This window comes from Anas platyrhynchos, chromosome 1 (genome assembly GCF_047663525.1).
Source record: "Anas platyrhynchos isolate ZD024472 breed Pekin duck chromosome 1, IASCAAS_PekinDuck_T2T, whole genome shotgun sequence".
Lineage (NCBI taxonomy): Eukaryota > Metazoa > Chordata > Aves > Anseriformes > Anatidae > Anas > Anas platyrhynchos.
Genome location: NC_092587.1, coordinates 110,643,829 through 110,667,830, shown reverse-complemented (window position 1 = coordinate 110,667,830; position 24,002 = coordinate 110,643,829). Strand labels below are relative to the sequence as shown.

The window sequence follows — 24,002 nt, the reverse complement described above, 5'->3', positions numbered from 1 at the left end:
GTGGTGACATAACCATGTGGGGAGCACCTGTCCTGGCTGTTTCTGGAGGGAAAGGTATCTTTAGACTCATGAAAAGAGGGAGGAAGAGGAGCAGTTGTGCCATGCAAATGATGCAAATTGAATATGCCTGTTGGGTCAGTTGGGATATGGCAAGTGGCACTACTATAACGCATATGGGCCTCTTTATACAGTGTCAGTAAATGTGTCCCGTGAGCCTCACAGCCTGTCTTCACGCACTGACCCCAGGCACACGTGAATGTTCCTATAAGCTTTTGCAAGCACCCTTAGTGCAGAGAAGCAGGGAAAACCCAAAGCTTTGGTTGCTCGTGTGTCCTTGAAGCAGGGCTACACCGGTAAATCAGAGAGAACTGATGATCGCACAGGTGGGAAAATAGCTGTTGATCTCTCAGGAAGACTCAACAAGTGTGATGTGATCTGCCCCAGATCACATCTCTTTCAACCTAGTGGTTGGAAGAGCAGCAGAACAAGCTGCTGTCTTCCAGTCAGTTCAGCAGGTTAGTGCTGACAGCCTAAGCTGGCATTAGGGCCTGTGAGAAAGTCTGTGAACACACACAGGAAGGAAAATCCTGGGGCTCTTTGTCTAAGATGTCTAAAATGTGTACTCTGATATTTGATTCAAACTCAGAGATGACTGGCTAGTTGCATGGACTTAGGGAAAAAGTTGAAAACAGGCAAGGATCTACAAAGCCAGAGAGAGATTTACTGAAACATTTTAGTTTAAACTTGCTGTCTGACAGAAGACGTTTAACAACAGTTTTGATTCCAGTATTTTTCATGTTCTGACAAGCAGCGACTCAGCTTGATCTGCCCTCCTGCCCTGTAAAGCCATTTGTGATTTTGTGGACCTTAAAATTGTGTAGTAACAATACTGAAGAGAGAAGGTAACTTCAGTTAGCCCAGTTCTTCCTGAAGTTTGGAGTGAGTAGTAGAAGCAGTGCTGCTTCAGTGCTGACTACAGGCAGCTCCTGGAGTTTGCAGGGCCTGTGAGGTTTGCATGATGCTTTGAAGATGCCTGCTATATGTGTCTAGGATGTGCAGGTTTCTAATGTGCAGTTTCCTGTGCTTCTGAAAAATCCTTTCCAAACTCTGTACATTTGCTGCTATGCAAGGACTCTCTCGATGGAGTTTTCCACTAGTTACAGAGCACATCTTGTGAATCTGTTGCACAAGCAATGCACAAGCAGTCCTGGAGGATTCTCTTTGCTACCAGGCACAGGACTGTCACTGTCCATGATCTTTTTGTTGTTTGCAATGCATTATTCCAGTTGGATTATACCTCCTCCACTACTTTTCCTGCTCGGGATTGCCTCAGCTGCAGATAGACTTTCACCTTTGTCCTATCGACGAAAGCCGACCAACTACCCGATCAATGACTGACAATGACATAAAAAGTATATTCTGGTAAGTTGTTTGGGCTACCAGCCATGGAAATGTTAGCACGCTGCACCTTCATTACCATACACAAGGGAATTAAATGTATATTTCCAAGGAGGAGTAAGCAGAAGTTTATGCACAAATCCCCAGGAACAATGCAGCGGGATTTGTGCAGCCCTCTGAAACCATCCCCCTTAGTGTATGTGAGAGCATTAACTCGTCATGGATGAATGTGTTATTGACTCTGAGTAAACAGCTCTTTCTAAAGACTCTACAAAGTGTTATTGGCCAATAATACACAGCAAATAGACAAAGAATTACACTGTGACGGTTAGAACAAAAGAGAGAAGGAGAGGGATACAGATAATGAATCATTAATGATCGGGAGTTGTGTGTTGCTTTATGAGAGTTGCCTGAGGGAGGTAAGCGGGAGGGCTTGAACTCCACCGTGTGGCGTGGACATCAGGCTGGCTTCAGGGAAGGCTAAAATGGGGTTTCTTTTCCATGGAAGTGGGGCTCCATTCTGATATGGCCAGACCCAGGGTGATCCATCCAGGGCTTCCAACCACGGTCCTATGCTATGAACTGATTTGAAATGCAAGGGCAATAACAAAGATCTGAGGAGAAGAAAGGGTCTCGGAAATAATATATATTCTCCTTTCATCAATCTTTCAAAAAATATTTTGGCTGATCACAAGCTACCATAATATGTTTGGCCTCCAAGTACTGGGCTAGGCTTGCTTAGATCAATATCTTCACACTGCCCTGCTATCTGATCATACGTAGTGTAAAAGAGAGTTCTACTCAGCTGTAACATAGAATAGAGATTATCCTTCATCTTTAATATTATGTTGAAAAAAAAAAAATAGATGCTGATTAATTTTTACCTAGTATATCAAAAAGTTTCTGATTTGCTTCAACAGAAATTTCCAGGCATTCAAAGACTGCTGATACCTTCTCAAATGTGAAGATCAGCTCATAACCCAGTGATGTGATTTCCTTAGCAAAACAAGTATTCAATGAACTGAGTAGCCATTTATGACTTTGCAAGTTACTATAACTGAGCCATCCATGAGAAACAGAAATCCCGTAATTACAGGCATTTGGGCGTTGCTCACATTAATTCAACAATGACATCAACTAGTATGCCTACTCTCAGTTTTGCTTTGGCTGTGTGGATGCAAGCTTTTCGTACTGCTAAGCAGAGCCCGTAGGAAAAGAGGCACTCTGACAATTATTGTGCTGGGAACAAAGGGTTTCCACTGCTTCTGAAGGTGCCATGTCAAACGCAACCAGACATGGCGGGGAGAAATCGCTTCAACCACGACAGGCATATGGCACTGGCAGGGCAGCAACACATGCTAGGGTGGAGATGGAGAACCCTGTGCTGCACAGCCAGCGAGAGCTTCGATGGCTGAATATCCAGGATAACCCAAATCCCATCTGCAAAGTATTTAGGACAATTTTTTAAAAAGTGAGGGGAAGGAACACGCGGAGAAGTGGGGTCCTCAGTCTCTGTATTTCTTCAGGTCTACATAGCTAGACAGGTGTTTATACATACAGAAAACATCAAATTGTCTTATATGTGAACCAAAGCTGGTCTTTGTGCTACAGTTGTTCCTGGGCAGTAGATCCTACAGGTGAGCAAAGCTCAGTGTAACTCCCAACAGGTCCCATGCACAGGTTTCATTATTTACAATTTCAACCTGTGTACAGCTCTAAGAATTTAGATCTAACTGTTTTCGCCATATGTGCCATCATTTAAAGGGTAAAAATACAGCATTTTCGTTTTCTGGGAATTCAGAGGTGTGAGGGATATTGTTTTTTTGGGCTCTCCTCAAAACAATTTAGCTTTTGTTTTGAAGAAAAGAATAAGGAAAAGATTAAGAAAGTGAGTGCATGGGTTTGAAAGGTAACAGGTGTTGAAATGGAGGCACTATCTCGGCTATGTCTGATAACCAGAAACATTTACTTCTTATGGAAGGGGCACACAGGGACTCGCTAATGGCTCTTTAGCCTGGTGGGAAGAGCTGCTGAGGAGGAACCATGTATGGGCTGCAAAACGAAGAGGAAATTGTTAATAGGTCCAGCGAGGGAGCGTCAAGAACACAATCCCTTTGCACCCGTTCCCTTTGCCCCTCCCCACCTGCCTTTGAGCGCTTCCGAATTAACTTCATAGCTCCTAACTTCTGATAAAACCACGAAAATAGATGGCAAAAGGCCCCGTGGGTGACCTCCTCTGAGCAGCTGAGGAGAGGCCACTGCAGCAGCAGGCGTGTGGGGCCAAGGCAGCAGCGTGCCGCTTCCCCTCCGCGCCCTGAGCGGGAATGTCCTTGGCCTTCGGGGTCGCCACCTCTCCTGCGGTGTCAGCAGCGTGATGTGGAGGAGCAGCAGGGAGAGCAGAGGACGAGTGACACCCCCCGAGCCGCCGTGCTGAGTCCAGGGCTTTTCCTGGCTCCGCGCTTGGCGAGGCCTCTGCAGTGTGCCCCGGCCGGAGGCGGTTGAGTTGTGGCGTTGGTTAATTAAGGCTGGCTGCCTAGGAAGGCCCATCTGTTCCCAGGTAAATTGTGCTGCTATTTTTCCCTTTGGCAGGCGGACAAAAACCTCCCGTCAGTTCGTCCAAAGGATGGACGGGCGGTCTCATGTGCCGGTCCGCATTCCTCCTCTTGCTTTCCCGGAGCCACAGCGGCCAACACGGAGTCACGCTGAGCGTGCCATGTGTTGGTATAAAAGGCGGGGTAACACCCTCCCCGCGGCGGCATGCTGAACGCCTGCAAAACATCCGCTCCTCTTGCTCCGCTTCTGGCAGCTCTGTGTCCTCTGCTTGCTCTGATGTCTCCTCCGGCGGCAGCTATGCGGGCACCGCCTCGCTATAACTCTCTCTCCCATCTGCCGTAGGTCTCTGCTAATCCTCCGTTTAGTGCTGCACTGGAGGGGAAACGTAATGGTCTGCGAGTGTTACAGTGAGCATTGCGCATCACAGGTATTCACACACAGCTCGTTGTTGCCACAAGAACGATGTGCTTGGCTTATCAGCCTCCACCCCGGTGTGCAAAGAGCCACCCTTTCCAACATTTTAGAGCCCAGGCGCTGAGGAACGATAGAGGCAGGTGAACAACTTGCCCCAAATCTGTGGCGGCTCCCAGCCGCCTTCACTGTTGCTTCGCTCACAGGATGGGGACATTGGAGAAGATCTTAATCACCATGGGCATCCGAGTGTTTGTCAGCTGCCCTTCCAGAGAGCTGCCAGGAGGCCACAATGAGCCCACAATTATCCCTCACAGCCCAATTCTCCAATCCCAGCTATGACTGCTGTGAGCAGCAGTCACTCGTCAAGAAAAGGGACTTTATGGGGGCACGGCGTGGGGATTTGGTGATACTAAAGAACATCTTCGATGCAACAAGCCCTTACTTAAAATCTGATTTTATGATATGTACTCAGACATTTGGGCCTGTTCTAGCAGTAATTAAACCAAAATAATGAAAGGGAGCTAAGAAGAGAAACCTCAGTCATACAGGAGTTGCTTGGGGGGGTTGGGACTGACTGCATTTCTGTCCTCCAGTGCAAGGTGGGAGTGCTGGAATGGGGATGGCTGCACCATGGTTAGTTGTCTTGTACTAGGGGAACAAAGCTTGACCCTTGCCCTTACCCTTTTTCCTTTTTCTTTTTTTTTTTTCCTTTTTTTTTCTTCTTTTTTTTTTCCCCCCTTTTTCCTTTGTTTTGTTCTTTTTCCTCTTTTCTCTTCTTTTTATTTCTTTTCTCTTCTTTTTATTTCTCTTCTCTTCTCTTCTCTTCTCTTCTCTTCTCTTCTCTTCTCTTCTCTTCTCTTCTCTTCTCTTCTCTTCTCTTCTCTTCTCTTCTCTTCTCTTCTCTTCTCTTCTCTTCTCTTCTCTTCTCTTCTCTTCTCTTCTCTTCTCTTCTCTTCTCTTCTTTTTTTTCTTTTTCTCTTTTTTCTTTTTTTTTCTTTTTCAAGTAATTTTTATTCTGAATAACAGGTAGGATAACATGCGAGGCAATACTGCAGGAACACATTTGGAAGAACTTTGCTAGTGCTCTTAAGTACAGAACACAGTAAACAGAGGAAAATGTAGCACACATATTGTATGAAGGGAAAAATATAATGTAATGTGCTTATACAGCTAACAGAACAAAATATCTCTGTTCTGAAAATTTAAGCAGTGCTGAGAAGAGACCAGTCCTATGCGGGTAATGCTTCCCAAAACTTCTGAGACTGTGCTCTGACTGGGACAGGTCTTGTTGCATCTGCAGTTAGAAACTCATCATCTCATGGTAAGTCAGACGAGCTCTGTCTCTGGGCAGAGCTCTTCCCACAAAGCTGAAATACAGCTGTGTTTCTGCTGTTGTGGTGAGCAGACTGTGTGTGGTGAAATGAGATCTGGCTGGTCTGTGCTTCATCTTTGTGGTTAAACTAAGTCCCAGTGCAAGGGGTTGCACGGGTTCTAATGCTTCTGACTTCCCTTGGCTGCTCAGCCTGTGATTTCAGCTGTGTCAGCTTTCAAAACACAGCTTATGAGTTGTAAGTCATTTGTTTCTACAAAACATCCAGCAGCCTTCTAGAAAGCCTGTAGAAACTTATCAATCAACAGTGGATTTATTAGCATGTATCCTGTACTTCCTTGCTGGAGGAGAGTTCATTGCTTTTCCCTGTCGTGTGCAGCACCTTGTGCAGGGAGGTGCTGCTCAGCTCCCGACAAAAGCTCTGCAATGGGGAGCCCTTTTGGCAGGTGCAGGAATGGGATAAATCTGACCTGAGCCCACGATAGGATCCTTGGCTGAGTGGAGCGCTAGGAAAGGTCTGAGCAGACCCGTTTGATGTCGCTAATGAGAAGAGATGAACCACTGAGAACAGACCAACAAGCTAGTGCAGTTGTGTAACACAGAATTGCACGAACCCCAAACCTTGGTGTGCTGCCCCCCTGAGATCCTGGGTCGTACGGTTTCTTCCTACAACTTGGGTGATGGCAGCTCTGTGGTCTTGCTAGGTGGCAGATGAGGTGGCTGATGCTCTGACAGGAGTGGTTAAATTGTGTGCTGCTGAGGCAGTCAAAAAAATAACCGGCTGTCACGTTGTGCTCTTTGTGAGGGAAGTTTTGCTATTGCGAGCTACATCTGTGGTGGCAGCATCTTCACCTTTCCCCTGCAGAGCCAGTCATGGGCTTAGGTTCTGCAGGATCCTGCTCTTTTCGCTGCTGTGGAAGATAAAATGCTTTAATTTAAACACCCCCCATCCGATACACAGCATGCCGAAGATTAATGAGCAAAACAAGTATGAAACTGAGACAGAGGGCTAATAAAGCAAAGCGTTGCTAGTCTAGTTAGGGAAAGATTTGTATCTGAAATGCATTTGCTCAAAAAAGGAACAATTGGTTATCTTACTTTCTTTTTTAAAGAAGAAAGACTTACGGCGAGCACAGCTTTAGGGCTAATGTAGATGACCGTTTTCTGTGACTCCTTTCCTCCTCCCTCTGAATATGTTGGAAATGAAAGACAACAATTCTGTCGGAGGTGTTCAGATCACACTGGCAACAATCAGCACATGTTTTGAATGAATAAAATAAGGACATTCTTGCCAAGTAGTTTCACAAATGTTCAAATATAGTCAAACAAAGACTTAATCTGGGCTCAAAGACACGTATCTCAGCAGATGTGTGTAAACTAAGTCAAATCCCCTGGGAACGGTACTTAGGAGTTATTCTTAGGCATTGGAAGGACAAGGATGGTCCATCTGTGAATTTATTACAGAAGATGAGAAGAATCATATAAAAGTCATTGCTGGACTGGAGGACAGCATGGTTGATTTTTCAGGCAGTTTAGAGGTCATTCCTAAAATCTATGTTTAATTAGAACAGAATCCCTAAAAATCAGAACTGAAAATAATGTGTGAAGACTTCAATTTAATGAGGTGTGGCTGGTTAGTAGGAAGACAGGTAATTTTGCTACTCTATTCAGTGGGGCCAGGATTTTGCAGAGTGTTTGAAGTGATATAGAAGTTTTTACTGGTTCTTTTGACATTTTCTCTCCTGTCAGAATAAAACTCTTGAATTGCCAGGAGCATAAATGTTTAAGGAATTTGTAATTAAAATAGTATGAGAGGTTTCTGGTTCAAAGGTACTCATTCTGTGGCAGCTTTTTACAGTTATGCACGATCAAGGAAGCCAAACAGAAACAGTGAATTCTTAAAATGCGTAATGCAGCCCTTTCACTTAAACCTCCAGAAGAACATCACTCCATGATGACTTCAAGCCTCTTTTCCCACAACTGAGCTTATCAAGATAGATGGGCTCTGCCATATGCAGAATTCAAAGATGTAGGACTGGTCTTGGGGGGAGCAGATACCAAAGTTCATGCTTTTCTGGTAGGCCCGATTTAAACTGATGGAGTGGATTGCAGCTGGATCGACATGGCCCAGGTAAAGCATACTGTCCTTCACAGAGGAATGCCACAATCCATGAAGGTCTTACAGACCAAAATTAAACACCTTAATTTTAATCTGGGTGCTCAGCTGTTGGCAGGTACAAATCTGAAGGCATCGGGATCACTTCTGGAGAAATGTATCCCATACTGTAAACAAGCCTTTTCTTCAGTCTGCAAGCAAACAAGCTTCATTTTGGGAGAAGGAAGAAGCTATGAAATGCTTTACATACATCAGACAAGTTTTGCACAGCATGTAAATGTGAAATGTAACATAACTGATTGCAAAGAGAAAGTGAAAACAGTTTTGTCCATATAATGCCACTAAGTTCTTTTGGAGGTTACACCACTTCTAAGAACAACCTAGGTACAGATCTGGTCAAAGCAATGAAAACAAGAGATTCGTCCTAAGCAAGCCAGCCAGAAAACCATTGCCACCCACAGATATTGGCAAGTGAATTGCATACAGATTGCTAACCAAAGGAAGACAGCAAGGCTGGAGTGAAACTCAGAGTGTGACTGGTTCGAATAAAAAATGCCAGAAAGAATGCAATCTGAGGTCAGAAGGCATTTGGTGTGTGAAAGTCAGACCCACAGGAAGCTTTGCATGTTGCAAAAACATGTTGCAAACAGCTGCACAAACTGCAAAGAGGTACTCCTAGCTGTTGGCAAGGGGCTGGAGGCATCAGCAGAGCACACACAACATGAGCAACAGCTCCGAATGTACAGGTGGATTGTCCACTGGAAGAGTGAATGAGAAAATACCAAGGGATGAATGAATTGCTAGTCTGAGCATACAGGCTCATGGCTCATTTGAAGTCAGACTTTGGTGCCTAGATGCTCATCAGTGTGAGTGAATGGAATTTAGCTTGTGCTGATGAGCTTGTCCTCACAACAAGACTGCAGAAACTGACTGTGAACAGCCAAGACATCATGTTACCATGCTTGGTCTGGTCCATTCCCTGGTTAGGCAGAAAAGAAGCAGTGAATCTAAATTTATGTAGTTATCTGTCACCTCCAAACTACCGAGATGATTTTTGAAACACGTTCATCTGTGTATTTGCTTCAAGGAAATATCTTCACAGATTATTTCAAATTACTCAGTTTCCATCCTCAAAATTTACACCAGGTTATTTCACATTTCTTCACTCCTTAATTGCTAAAGAGCAACGATTTCCAGACATTCCAGCTTTTGCATGTACTCATTCAGCTTAAGGCTTTTTTTGCTGTATGTGGAATTTGAATCTGAAAGCAAGAAGCTGTCGGATGTTGAAAACAGACATGGTGAGAGGGAAGTGGTAAGTTACTATGCACCCTCTGCAAACAGGCTGTCTTTGAGTTCATTGGAAGTATTCAGCATTTCCCACTGTCTTTCCTTGGATCTGGAGAAACTTAACAGCTTTGGAAGTGAAAGCTCCAAAAAAGCTCTGTTAGCTTCAGTACTGTGGCTACTCTTTCTGTCCTTGCTGTGGTTTCAGGCCATGAATACTTTTCTTTTTCCCCAACAAAAGAATCCTAGCAGAAAGAACTCCTTTCCCCAGTCTTTTTCTTCACTGGAGTTTAAGGTTAAAGGGAAGAGAGGTTGAAAGTGATCTTCCATGTTTGTGATCAGTGGTTTAATTTAATTTATTAAGGTCTTTAATTTACCTGCTAACATATGTAACTTACTTTCTTCTTCACAGAATCTCTTTGCAATTTTGTCATGAGACACAGCTCACTGCTTTGGTACTTGCCATTCTCATTGAAGTGTCCACTGGCTAGAGACAAGTCTGTAGAGGGCAGGCAGCCTGTGCCATCCAAAAACTTGGAGACAAGTTCCCCCTCTAATCTCCCAAATGTAGTCTTAAATGATCAGGGCACCTAACCTTGCAGTTGCCCAAAAGTCTGCTTAGAAATGTCTAGCACTGCTCTGATCCTGATGATGCTGTCCCCAAATCTCTGTGCTCAACTTGACACGTTGAGCTGAGACTCGTGAATCAGTCACTCCATGCCAACCTTGCGTTGTAGCCACTGTCCAGCTGATTTCCTGAAAGCACAGTGAATATTTTCCTTGCAGATGCTGTTATGCTAATAGCAAGAAATTTAGTTTAGCTTTGCCTTGTGCCCAAGGGAATTTGAACCTGTGCCTTCCATCACTGTAATGAATGCTCTTAGGACTGCACTGTAAGGCCGCCCAAGCTTCCAAGACTGGGGCTAGAAAAGCAAAAAGAAAAGTGGGTGTTAATATACTTTGTTAAAGAGAAGGTGGCAACTGTTTGAATGTGTGTTCTGGCAGAAACAAATATCTGTTTCATTTTTGTGACAAATACTCAGCGCATGAACATCCTAAATATGGCTTTCTAAAGATAATAATCCGTTAACTTGGGGTCCCAGGTTAAAAACATCTTCTGCACCTTCAAACAGACCAGCCTTAGGCATTTTAGGGAGGAAAACAAATAATACAAACTATTTAAAGATGAAGTAAAGCGGGGAGCGCTATCCTAGTTTTTCCTGTCCCAAAGGCTGTAGCTACACTTAGAAAGCTATTCACTCCCCTGCCAATGGACCAGTGACTATGTTATAATGGCAGAACAGTCAGTCCACAAAGACTGCAGGACGTGGTAGCTCCTGGTGGCTCGAAAACTGACTTGGCCTTTAGAAGAGGTGTTCCCATGTCCCTTTTACTTGCAGAGGGAATTGTCTCAGGCTATTCTGGGTAGGAAAGGAGTGTTCTGGATAAGGGGCCATCACTGCCATCCTTTATCTGAGGGCATGCTCTAATTCGGGCAGCTCTAATGCTGGGAGGTACGTCAGGGCTGTGGACCCCAGCCTGGGTGGCTGTCTTCCCTCCGGATGGGCAGCGGGTGCCTCTCAACACGCTCATGTCTTAGGTCGGTCCTTAGTGTGTCCTACTGGCTGACTTCAGAGCAGCAAGCAGGATTCCTCGTCACAACTCTGTCCACAACGTGTTTAGAGCCTTGACTGCTGTTTGCATTCTCGTTGACAACCTACTTAATTGCTTCTGCAGTGCGGGGGCATCTACCTCAGATGTCTGTTATGCTGAAGACTTGAGGGAAGCCCTGTCACCGTTTGTGCTTTTGTTGTTGTTGTTTTCAGGTAAAAACACTACAAATTACTACTTGCAAACTCTTATTGCTGAAGATTACTTTCTGATTTCTCTGTTCAAGGGATTCCTGTGTTGCCTGTGTTCCCATCTGCAGAGCAGCACTGGTGACTTATGTTTAATAAAAAGAGGTTTTAATTCGCAGCCCTTCCACAGCCTCTCTCCTTTCCCCTTGCTTTTCAGCCCGGCTCTCCCGGTGGGGAGAGGCCTCTCGCTGACTCCATTTCACCCTCTCCCCAGGCTCCCCGAGGCACCGGGTGCCCCGTGGTGCCACGGCCGGCACACATCGACGTCCGAAGCCCCTCGACGGAGCGAGTGCAGGGCCAGGCCTGGTGGCGGCCCGTCCAGCAGGCTGCGAGGGGCCAGGCATAAACAGAGGCAGCTGGTGACACAGCATGGTGTGGCGGGCCCACGAAGCCTGGCAGATGCGGCTTCAGCTGTTACCGGGGGCCGAGCACCGGCCCCCGAGCCTGGGTCAGATGAAGGAGCCGCCGTGACGGTGACAGGGCGGTGTCAAGCTGCCACTCTCCGCCTGAAGCCTGCCATGGCGCAGCGGCAGCACAGCCCCAGCCCCCCGGTTCCGCAGGCCAGGGGACAAAAAGATCACGTTTATCAAGGACTGCGCTTTTGCACTGAGCTCGGCAGTTGCGGCAGAGTTCTGCTTTTGGACTTTAGGACTTTGCTCAAAGCTGCTTAAAAAAAAAATAAAAAAAATCCGCTGCTAAATTACTGCATGTAAAGCGTGGCTTCTTGTTACTGATAGGAGTTTTGTGATACAACAGGAATCGGACTGACCTACTATTCCCAGCACCTCACCTTCTCCTCTTACACCCCCATTTTATTCCTTTCTTGAAAAGTGGTAGGCTGCAAGACCATCAAGCCACATTATGGAGAGCTGTGAGAGCCTGGGAAAGCCTGCCGCAATTTCAGGCCGTGGCAGAGGTGCTCTGCGGCTCTGTGAAGATCCTATCTCACTTGGCGGTAGCCTGCAGAAGCAAAACTGAGTTAAAATGCTCTGTGGCTGTCGGTGTTGTTACTGCAAAGATGAGATTTGTTATGAAATAATATTTATTTACCATTTTGTGACATAGAGGATATATAGATTATATAGAGGATATATAGATATAGATAGATTACCCACGCGTATTTTTTTTAGTTGCTTATTGCTGTATATAAACACCACACTGAAAGGCATTAAACTTGGAATTAGAGAATCAGACTTTTTACTTCATTATTTTAAAACTTTCTCCTGTGGAAGTTAATCAAGAAGCTTAAAAAACAACCCTAGTAGTTTCCTTTTGACACTTCATGTGCACATAAGGTAGAGCACAGTGAGTATGGTCAGGCACAAATATACATTTATTTCTCCACTAAACAAAATAATTATAATGTTTCTAAAAATAAAATCTCTTTCTTTTCTTTTGTCAGGATAATCTTTAGCTGAGTAAACAGAACCACAAAAGGAAAATAAAGAGAAATCCCCGGCAAGGCATCAAGAAAAAGCATTGTGATAGGCCAGCTTTAGGTCTGCAACTTAAAAGGCAATGTCTTCAGCTGCCCTGCATTCAGGGCACTGCGGTTCTGTTTGCCAAGGGATCAGGGGTAGGCGTTTGTGGATCAGTATCAATTGAAGCCTGAAGCAGCATTGCTCCATTGCTGGTATGGGTGTCTATAGAAACTGATGTAAAAAGAAAAAGGGAAAAAAGGAGAATAAAGTATGATGTTCAAAGACTATCTGGTAAGAGATGTTCTCGCTCAGTCCTGATCTTTGCCGAAAACGTGGGCTTGTGTGAACTGGGGAAATGCAAACTCTGACTGTACAACACGGTCTGTCACAGGGATTGCTTGCTTTATAATCCTAGGCACACAAAATTAAGCCCTGAATTTGTGTGTATTTTAATGCCTAAATAAAAGCTGTCTTATCTGGGGGGCATTATGTAACACTCCTTTTTAGCTTAGCACATCTGGAAATCAGGTGAGTGTTTTGTATCACCAGGACAGTTCATTCTTACCTACCTGCTGTTTTAGACTACCATATATACTGGAACTGTGATTTAAGAGCATCTCCCTCCTATACAGATATACCTATGCACAGATGTTCCTATATACCAGGCTGCCTAGGGCTTTGCTCAGGCAGGTCCTGAAAACCAAGGAAGGGCCCTGCACAACCTCACAGCTTGGTGGCTTAGCCCAGCAGAAGATGGCCAAAGGCAGGAGGAAGGAATAGTAAGGAGTGTACGGAGAACACTGAAGTCTGCAGGCAGCACCTGGAGGTGGTGTGGAGTGGGGAGCAGTGGCTTAGGAAAAAGAGTCTGAAGGAGGGAATTGTCTGGCAGGGTGTGCTGACAAGGGAGGGCTACTCCTGAGGGAGCAATTGCCTCACTGTTGCTTCAACACCCATTCTGTGGGAGAATTCCCTTGTTTGCTGAGCTTCAGAGTCCCCTCTGGACCTGGAGCCAGAAAAAAAAACCTGAGACTATGCACAGGGTGGGGCTGCTGGGGAGAAATTGATCCCTGTGGGTGGAGGGGGCAGAGGGTGTTAGGTGATCCTGACTGCAGAGCGTTCAGTACTGATCCCAAAACACAGTACAGCAACAGCATATCAGATAGCATAGCTGAGTGTAAGTTAAATCAGATTTTTTTCTATCATCAAAATATACTGTCTGGCTTGTACAAATGTAGTTCAGAAATAACCTATTTTTTTACAATACCTGTGTGATTTAAGAATGAATAAATCTCAGGACGCTTTCACAGTATATCTGGTAATATTTTACCAGCCGGTACAGGAAAATTATTTTACAACTAATGACATAGATGTGCTGTGCACAGAAAAAACTTATGAATTTTGCCCTTTTTTATTCTCTTTGGCATTATTTACTGCTGTCATTTACCTGCTTTTTAAGGACTATTGTAAGATTATCTGCTCTTAAGGCCACTGCTCCTGAGACCAGGGAACTGTTCTGCAATGTGGGGTCAGCCTAGAGGTCTGTGGACACCAAGGGTTTCCCACCAGCTACTCCTCCAAGATTGAAGACTGCATTTGCTCAAAACAAAATGCCTGGCAGCAGCAGTTTATGCAGAAATGCTGGAGATGTCAAAAACATAGCAGGTCAATTTGTCCACTCCCCATCGTAGCCGCGTCCCTCCGGGATGCCTTTCTTCTCCCGCTTTGTCCTGTCTAGTCCGAGCAAGTGACGGGACTTCTGCTGTGGGATTTACTCTGTAGATTAATGAGCTGCAAAACTTCACATATGTTTAAATGATTGTACTTGCTCCCCCCGTTTATACCTCCGTTGTCAATAAGGTGGCAGGAAGGCCAGCGCGAATCCATTTATCAAGCCGTCTCGCCTGCGAGATGCGGCCGGGCTCAGCACCTGACATGATAATAAACACCGCAGCTTTAGCACCTGATGTTAGCGCAAGGTGCCTTTCCTCTCCAAACATCTGGTCCCCTGGTAAATTGTTCCACTCGCCGCGCCGCTGCTCCCCGGGTTATTGCCGAGCCCGGGCCGGTGCGTGCTGCTCCGGGTCTGTTCTCAAGTTGTCGCGGCGCGCCGGCCGTATGATGACAATTAGAGGCAGTTAGTGCGCAGATGAGGCTCGCGAGTGGCAGGTGGCGGGAACGGGGCTCAATTAACTAACATGCACAAAATCCTTTGCTAATGAGGCTGGGCCACCCCAGACGAGCAGGAAAGCATGTGTCGCTGACAGCAACAGAGGATTTGAAACTGAGAGGGAGAGAAACCGGTCAACAGGTATCATCGGCGGGCAGATAATCCTTTCTATCTCACCGCATGTGGATTAAGGCATAGGTTTAAGGCTGCACGCTGAAAGCCAGCAAGTGAGGCCACTACTTGCTGGGGAACTGGGAAAAATCTAATTTCCCCATCTTTAAATCTCCAGTCTTTTCTTTTCTACCTCACTATCCTGCTCTTTCGTGAGAGCTGGGCAATGACTAAATCATTGTATAAAATTAAATCATATCAAATTGTATAAAATAATATCAATTGTATAAATTGTATAAAACAATATCAATTGTATAAAATTAAATCATATCAAAGTAAATCATTTTAAAACAATCTAAAAGCTGTTTGGGACACACTACTTAAACCCCTGGCCATTTTAGATGGCACAACATATTACTCCTTGTCTTTCTGTGTTAAGCAGCACTTTAGAAGGTATAATCACAGATAACCCCATACAGTAATTTTGTTTTTAGCAGGTCACAAGGCAACATTGTTCTTTGAACTGAAACTCCCTGTAGGAGCTGTTGATGTGAACGTGAAGCCACTTACAATCCTAGCCTCCAAATACTGCCTCCTCCTGTTCGTTTTATAGTGGTTTGAAAAGGGATCAACAGCTGTGAATATTTTTGAGTGTGTCGTATACAACATCTAAAATTCTGCTAAACTCCTGTTTTCCACAGAAAAACCTGTTTCCCTGGTGGTGACTTGACATGGACAGTGTGTAGTGACTTGTTTTCAGAGTGTCTCAGTAATATGCACGTGCATGAAACTGAGAACACACAGACATTACAGATTCAGCGTGCCAGAAGAAGTCCCAGCACAGTACAGCACATAATATGCAACGTAGGTCCTTGTGAATTGATGCCGGTCAATTACTATAAATTTATTTCAATGGCAATTTACATTTAGAAGGAAAACAAACAAACAAACAAACAAACAAAAACCACAACAGTTTCTTAACTACTATGACAGAAATGAAACACCTATTTATACCCCTTGCCCAAGCCTGATCTTTAAAATCCTATTCCTAAATTAAGAAAATTGGTAAGAGAAGTGGCAGGGATAAAGTAACTGTCTATGGCTGGAGCCCATGCTTTGTGCTGGTTTGGGCACTGCAAAGCACTTGGATCAGTGTTGAGCCACCCCCCCACACCTCTGCATGCTCTGCACCTCCAAGTAATGAGGTGAAGCACAATCCAGACTGTGGATGTCCCTGTAGTCCTTCCGAGGCTCTTGACAATATTGCAGTACATAGGGGGCTGTACCTGTTTCTCTAACTGCATGTTTTCAAATGACATAGCATCATTAGGCTTGAAGAAACAAGAACTCTCCTTACGCTGTCTCACTGAAGCAAGTTAAAAAAGGAAAAATGCCCTCCTATGCTTGATGTCATAACAAGATATATAAATAACTTTTTCCTCATGACTTTAGGGGATTCTGCTCTCTGGAATACCTTTGGCTCAAAAAGCCCTTAAACACTTTTGGTTGTGTGAAGGGACATTAACGTCAGTGTCCTGGATGGGCTTTAAAGTAAAGCTTGCCCTTGAAAATTGGGGAGGGGGGACCAGACTGATAGGGTGAAATTTTTTGCTTCCTACTCCAAAGCAGTGTTTGCTGTTTCTGTGGGTTTCAGACAGCTGCTGCCTTCTGCTGCACCGGACCCACTTCTGTATGGGGGAAGATGCTTGGTCATGTCTGTATGTGAATATGTGCCCAGTTGAAACAAAATGCTGAACACCTGCAGATCCCATGAGCATTAAATGACGTACAAGTATGCAGCTCTTGTAAATTATTACTTATTATGAGGAAATGAAAGAGAGTGAAATACTTTTAAACACTTCCTATATTTTGAGGACAAAAAAGGTGTGTCATTTTCAATCTACCTGTAGGATCTGTTATGTAAAGATCATCAGAAACTTTTTCTTTTTTTTCCCCTGGAAAATGAAAAGATAGAAAACAATTTTGAAATACAAACCTAGTTCAAGACTCCCTGAGTTATGGGTAATCCCAATACAAAGTAATGACTTTGCCCAATCTTCAGGAAAAAAAAGGTACTTCTCAATCGATGTGTCCCATCTTACCTTTCATCTTTGAAGACCAAAGGGAGTGTTTTGTTTCAGTATAAGCTTAATAAAATAACTGTAGGAAAAGACCCAAAGACAGGCATTGTTGAGCGCTGCTTTTGAGGAGCTTACAAAGCAGAGAGATGGACTCTGAAAGGGAAAACTTCCCCATGGAAAAGTTACCAGACATTTGTATGTAGTATGGCACTCATAAGGTGGAGTCCTCTCAAAGGAAGTGGGCAATAGAGAGCAGATGATTGCAGTGTAACACACTGTAACACGCCATACCAGATACTGAAATGTTTACGTGTGTGCTTAATTTCATCCCAAGCATTTCAGGGTTTGCAAATCACCCCTGCAAGGGTTTAGCTGCACACTGTCTGTTTGTGCATACAGAAGAGTGCCTACGTCCCATAGATCACTTTGTAATTCTTAGGGCCCTTAATATCCTACAGTACAACCAAGGGGGATAAAACAAGAATAGTCGGAAGCCGTACCCCTGCCTCTGTCGGATAGGATCTGTTTCTTTTCTGACATCCTAAGCTTGAACTACGGAACCTTTTCTGGAGGTCAGCATCTTCTTTGCAACACAGATTCAATGTCCTTAGTGGGTGGCATATGTGCAATGGGCCATGAGAAATGTTCATAGTGTTGAGATTAAAATAACCTCCCAGGCTAGAAGAAATATAATTCTAATTTATAACCTAACTGTGGAAATTATTAACCCATTCCTCACTCCACTCTCATAGATTTTATTTCTATTCTTCCTCCAATGCACTCTGCTAGATAGAGTATTAAACAGAACAAGGCCACACACAATTTAAGAAGAAAAGCAGGGGTTTGGTTAAAAACACTTTTTGAAGGGGAACTGAAATTATTATTTCTACTGTAGAGACATTTGCACCTGGATGCGTCACAGCATGCTTTAGAAAAGGAGAAGGAAGGGGAGAAGTGTGCTTAGTCAGTATGATGGGCTAAAAAACAGCGGCAGAAATCAGTGTTAAAATCTCCTACTGGATAATACTTCATGGGATTTTAAGGGTAACAGTCTTGTAGATTCTAAAGAATAGAGGTGGGTTTTAAGAAGCAGGTGCTCAGTGTGCATAAGTTATTATAGATATATTGTTTGTAGTGGATCTTTGCTGATTTACATCAGTTCTGAATAAGAAGTCAGAATGCTTGAAAGCTATTTGGCATAAAGAGAAAAACAGTGGACGGGAGGGCTAATGTATTGTCATGAAGAATTAGAATAAAAAGCTGTGCGAGAGGGCAGTGTGAAGTAAACACAGCAAAAGGAAATCCAGAAGCATTTATGACAGATTACATCTAAGAGGAAGGCAATTCTGAGAGTGTGACATTATTATTTTTTTTTTTCCTTGTGAGGACTCAGATGCAGATTTTCCACTTTGTACTTTAATCTTACAGAAATACTTCCTAGGCAAGGCACCAAGAAATCAGCTTTTCCATCTTCAGGGCCATCTCCCCATATACGCATTGGGCACTGGCTTTCCACGTGGAAAAAGTCATCTGCATTCTGTGAGAGACAAAATGTTGTACACAACCACAGATCTAAGTAGTAAAAGATTAGGATTTAACCATCCCTTTCACATTGCATTCTTTCCTTTGGAGAATTGAATGCCACCTTGGGAAAACTGATGGTAAAGCCTTTGCTTTTGGAGATCTTGATTGTAGGTGAGTGGGCAAAGAGAGGTACATGTAAGATGCTTACACATAGCTCATACATACACTCTTAAAAAAAAAAAAAAAAAGCTTCTTCCATGCAAGGGGAAAACCAATTCACAGAAAGTTTAGGTTCAACTGCACTTCTTGCCTGTGAAAGAGCTGTCAAATTATCTTGGTTGGAAGCTGCACCGAGGTATTGTCCTTAATTGCTCTGATAATGCTCCGTTTTGACAGCTACAATACCTGGTTCAACATGGCTGCTAACAAAAAAGTCAACCATTAAGTATGTTTTCTTAAACAGTGACTGATCAGTTGTTATCTTTCAGCATCTCCAGCTAATTAGACATCACGAGTCAAAGTTAATTTGGTGGAAAACATTTCTCGACTTAATGACATTTATGGGCAATTAGGCACGTTGCAGAAAGGAATACACATTTACATTTCAGCCTATTTCCAGCGCTTAACAAGAACCCACCTCTTTCTCCACTGGAGATTTCTGGTTCTCTGAGGAATATGTTCGATGCAGACACCACAGGTCCTCTTGTTTTTCTGGAAACCAGCAACTGTTTGCACAAAACGAGCTACCACTCAATAATGAGGCATAGACAGAGGTAAAATTAGGCACAATGAAAGCTTTTACACTCTTTAGACTCCTGTCTCGTCATGGCAAGAACTATGCCTAACTCTAGGGTAGTAAAAACTGAAAGATGGATATTGAGTTGATATATTACATTTCTTCCATCAAGTTCTTCTGAGAGATGCTTATACTCTTAAAAACCTTACAGGTTTGACAGAGAATTTGAAAAGGTAATACATGACTTTTACCCTGTCCCTATAGCTGGCCTTTTCTTGCCAAAATCCTTTTTTCTTTAGTCAAGCTTCCCTTTGCAGAGGCTAAATGACCCTTTTTCCCCTATGTGCTTATGCTTTTTTTTTTTTTTTTTTTTTTTAATTTTTTTTTTTTAAAAAAAAAAAAAAAAGTTTTTGAAGAGGAAGCCAGAATCCAATTTGTTCCTTTTAAATTGCTGTGGGCTGAGGGATCTGGGGAGGAAAATGAGTAGTCCTTGCTAATGACAGGTGGGTATGGCCACCCATGTGCGCCCCATTCCCTTTGGACATGGATGTGGCAGGATTTGGGAAGAGCTGCCTGGCTGGCACCTACTGGCATTGGCAGAGGGATGGGTTTTTCCTCCCTCAACTCAGCAGGAAGTTCTCTGTTGAGACTGTTGCCTGCTTCTTATTTTGACAAATCTTGCAAAAATGTGGTGTGCATGAGTATTTCCAGTGTCACATAAAGCAGAAGTTGGTCAATGGCTCCAAAGGCCATGTGGGCTGACAAAGCCTGGTTACGATACCCCCTCTCCATAGGACGTTTAGGCTAAAAAGTACTGGAAATGAAAGGTAGGCTGAGCATGCAGCTATATCCTTCTGGTTTGCACCACCTGTACAAATTGGTTGTTCTGGGCTTAGCCCTGAGAGCTGAGGCCACAACCACAGCCTAAGACAGGACAGCCAAAGCCTAAAATACTTGTACTTGATTACAGGGAGCTGGAAGCATCCACAAAACTGGTGCGGGCAGATGTCAAAGCACATTCTTCTACACCTTCTAAGAGCTCTTTGCAATGTCAGGCAAGTAACACCTGCAGGAAGTGGATTGAGTTGTTCTGGGGCTCGTGCAGCAGGATTAGGTCTGGGCCACTTTCTGCTTGTGGCGCTAACCACACTGCTTTTAGAGTGCACATTGACCAAACATGAATGCTTAGGGTGTATGGCATCTATAGCCAAATAGTGCAGTTATCTGACTTGGCGTCATTACCTGGAAAATCAATTTATTTTTAAGTAGGTACCTGCGAGGGCAAGAAAATGGCAGACCCAGCGGGCGAGGGGCAGGTCCCAGCCGGGTGCTGGGGTGCTGTCGGTGGCCCTGAAAGCAGAAAATTAGGAGCAGGGAGGGCATCTGCGGTCCAAGCCGCCCCGCTCTGTTTGCTCAGCTCACTCTACAATTCAACGCCTGTCAGTAAGTCGCCTGGCATTTGTTAAGACATGAAAGTAGCGCGGCCGGGCTTTATTTCCAGGAGCTCTGTATTACAACTGGAAATGCCACCGGCAATTAACGACGCAGCCCCTCCGCATTATCCATCCCTCCGGGGCGCGGCATTGATTTCTCCTCCCAATTAACGCCACCAGCTCCCCCCTCAGCCCGCCCGGGCCTGGGCCCTTGGCAGGGGGCAGCGAGGGGACCCGGGGCCGGGCCGGAGGGGACCAGCAAGCGGCGCTGCCGCTCGGGGGACCCGGGGAGCCGCCGGCGAGGCCGTCCCGGAGCCCCCCGGCTCCCCCCGAGGCTCCCCGCGAGGCTCCCCCAGGCGCCGGAGGCGCTGCCGGGCCCCGGTGCTGCCCGGGGAGGCGCTTTCAGTCCCTCCTAACTCCTCACACACCCGGAGCCGTGCTGCAGGCGCCCTCTTGGGTAGAAAATGCGTGTCCCCGGTTGTTTGGTTCCTTGTCAAGCACTGTCCCGCGATGGAGGGGGCTGAAGCCTCTCAGCTCTCTCCCCTCACACAGTCCTTTGTGTGCTTCCACATCCCAGGGGCTCAGATATCCCCTTGGATAACAGAGGGGTTCCCGGGGCGCTGCCCCACGCCGAGGACTGTTGTGCCCCTCTGTCCTCCTGCCGACACAGCTCTGCCTCCCCTCTTCCCTCCAGTCCCCCTCTTTTTCACCATTTGCTTTCTAGCCGACCCCCTGCGCCCTGTTCCCCTCCACTCCTCTCTCCCGCGATGCACAAGGTAAAAGCCCCGCCACAAAGGGAACCTTTATTAACCCAAAACAGGGCTGGACTGGGCCCTGCAACCACTACATATGCTCCGAGCAACCTGTCTGCTGCTCCCACACATCTCAGAGGCCTGTCTGATACCAGCATCACCGAGAGAGAGAAGCTTGCTCTTGCTATTTCAACCTCAAAGCATCACCCTATCGGGGGTCAAAGAGAATAAACACCCCACTTCAGAGATCGAAATACAGAACTTGTTGCTTAATGCTGTCTTCTCTGTACGCTATCAGGAAAGAAGAAAGGAAAAAGTCCTTTCCTGCCAGCGCCTTTCTAACAGGTCACAGCACAGATTAGAAAAATAGTTATTGCAGGTAAAGCATTGGATGGATGTTGACAGTGTCACACAAAATTTTGGCTCTGATACAGCCTTGCCACCTGATCCTGGGTGAGGCATTGAATCCTGCGCTCTTTTTGCCTCTGTTTTCCGTGTGTGAAACAGAAGCACGAGCGCTGCTTTCACACAGCCAGTGTAACCATAATTTCTATTGGGTTCGGGCAGTGCCCGTATCCACCTGGAACAGGGCTTGGATAACTCTGTGGGTGGATTCTTTATTTGTTGGCTTCTTGTGATTTTTGTTGTAGACAGGAGCCAGGGTGACGGGCTTGTTTTCCAATCCTGGGTAGCTTTGAAAAGACCCACACACCAGGCACAAGAGCTGCTGCTTTGGTTTTGCAGCAGGAGGGAAAGGAAGGTTTTCCTGCAGAGCTCTGGCCACGGCAGCAGCGAGTGTCAGGAAAGCAAACTGGACAAAGGGAAGGTAGAAATTCGTTCTGGGGGTAGTTCTGATTTGTCACTGGCAGTGAAAAAGTTAAAACTCATAGGGTTATTCATGAATTCCGCTTTTTAAAAACATGTCCCATTAAAATGCAGATTTAGTCTTCCATTTGCAAAGAACATAGTTATTTCAAATTCTGTATGGGAATCCTTTTTGTATTTGTATCTTTTGGGTAGAAAGTCCAGCTGCCTCTTGTGAGATTGCACATATCTCTTCAGATGTCAACAAATCATTGAAAAGTGTCAGAAAGGGGGAAATGAAAGATAATTATTCAAACCATGGAGAGCTACTTTGAAAGTGAATAGAATCTGTCAGATAGTCTTTTGAGAACAGCAGTTGGCTGCTTGTATTGGATATATTAAATGGACATATCTAGAGGCAAGGAGTGCTGTTTTAGATTCGGATCAGTTTAAGTTGGATTATTTTTCTGGTGGAGGTGGCTGAAACCACCAGAAATTATTGAGGGGAAATTAGTGGGGAAGGAGCTATATATGGATCTACTGTGACATATTAAAAGAAATAGTAAGCTCTGTAAATAAAATGCCCGTTCTTTCAGGGAAAGAAACAGCAGCTTTACATATTTGTCTATTATATTTTAAAACTGCAGTAGAATTAAAGACGGGGAGGATTTGACAAAAATGGAAGTAAATAAGCTGGTTGCTGTGTAAAAGGGCATATTTCTGAAAGAACCACATCACAAAGAGCTTGGGGAAGTCACCATTATATCCGACTATTAGAATATTACTGAGAATTTGCTTAGACTGACACTCCTTGCCCAGCCAGGGGAACAGTCTGACGGTGCTGCCCCCCTGGTGCTGCCAAACTCAGCCCTACAAATTACTTCTTGCAGGTAAGTTGGGGTGTCCCACATCTGAAGTCTGCCATCAGACCAGAAATTTGTCTTTTTTTTGTTGAAAAGCAATATTTTACAAGGCACAGAATGCAGCCCAGTAAAAGGCTTTAAAAAAACACTGCTGTAAATGCAAGCTCCTATATCTCCCAGCACACTTTTTAGGGGTTTTACCCTAATTCTCCAGAAATGGCAAACATCTTACAAGTTTTCTGGAATATCAGTGAGCACGGTGGTGCAGGCAAATGAATGAGAGGCCATGTGCAGAAGCTCTGTGATTTAACTGCATCGATCCAACTACCGTATGTGGTTGCAACTGCTGTATGTAAGGGAGACAGGGAGCAAATAAAAAAGAGCAGAAAAGTACTGAAGGTGAATGAGAAATACATGCAGGTGGTAAGCTGCAACCAACATGCTAGGTTGTATGTAAACAGCAGAAAAACCTATAGCAGCATTCATTTACCTTTTGTAGCACATAATCCTCTGGAGAGGAAGACAGACCGTGAAGCAGGAGCGTCTGCTCTGAGCTGGGAATGGCTGGTGCTCCTGGTTTTGTTTCCTTTCCAGCTGCTTTTCCTTCTCTCAGGCAGCACAGAAGCATTTTACCCCTATCATGAAGGCTCAGAGGGAGTGCTGGTTCTGGCATCTCATACAGGCAGCACTTATTTCTGCTGTCTGCTCGGAGGCGGATGCTCCCTGGTTCAGCTTTCCTTTCTACCTTCTTGCAGCAATCTAGCTTGCAGCTTTTGCCTCTTAAATCTGGTTATAATTGGCACACCTGGAAACCTTTGCTATGTACCTGTGCTTTATCACAGAATAGTTTGGGTTGGAAGGGAACTTAAAGACCACCCAGTTCCTGCCATGGGCAGGGACACCTCCCACCAGACCAGGCTGCCCAAAGTCCCATCCAGCCTGGCCTTGAGCACCTCCAGGGATGGGGCATCCACAGCTTCTCTGGGCAACCTATGACAGTGCCTCACCGCCCTGACAGTAGAGAACTAAAAAACAAGCACAATGCATCCTGTTGCTTACTGGCTATTAAAAAATTCCTCCTGGCATAAGCCAACCCACTAGGTTAGGTCACGAAGCCTGACAGATGTGAGCTAGGACATAACTGTGTCAGGAT

The 24,002-nt window shown here is 44.9% G+C and overlaps 1 long non-coding RNA gene across 1 annotated transcript; it reads right to left on the bottom strand.

The window, feature by feature from the left end:
• Positions 1 to 18,133: 18,133 nt before the first annotated feature.
• LOC110351693 (uncharacterized) lies at positions 18,134 to 23,640 on the bottom strand. Its single transcript, XR_002399441.4, has 3 exons — positions 23,340 to 23,640; positions 18,899 to 18,986; positions 18,134 to 18,274 (listed from the first exon to the last, which is right to left on the bottom strand). It is a non-coding gene; the product is annotated as an uncharacterized lncRNA (long non-coding RNA).
• Between the last annotated feature and the right edge of the window lie 362 nt (positions 23,641 to 24,002).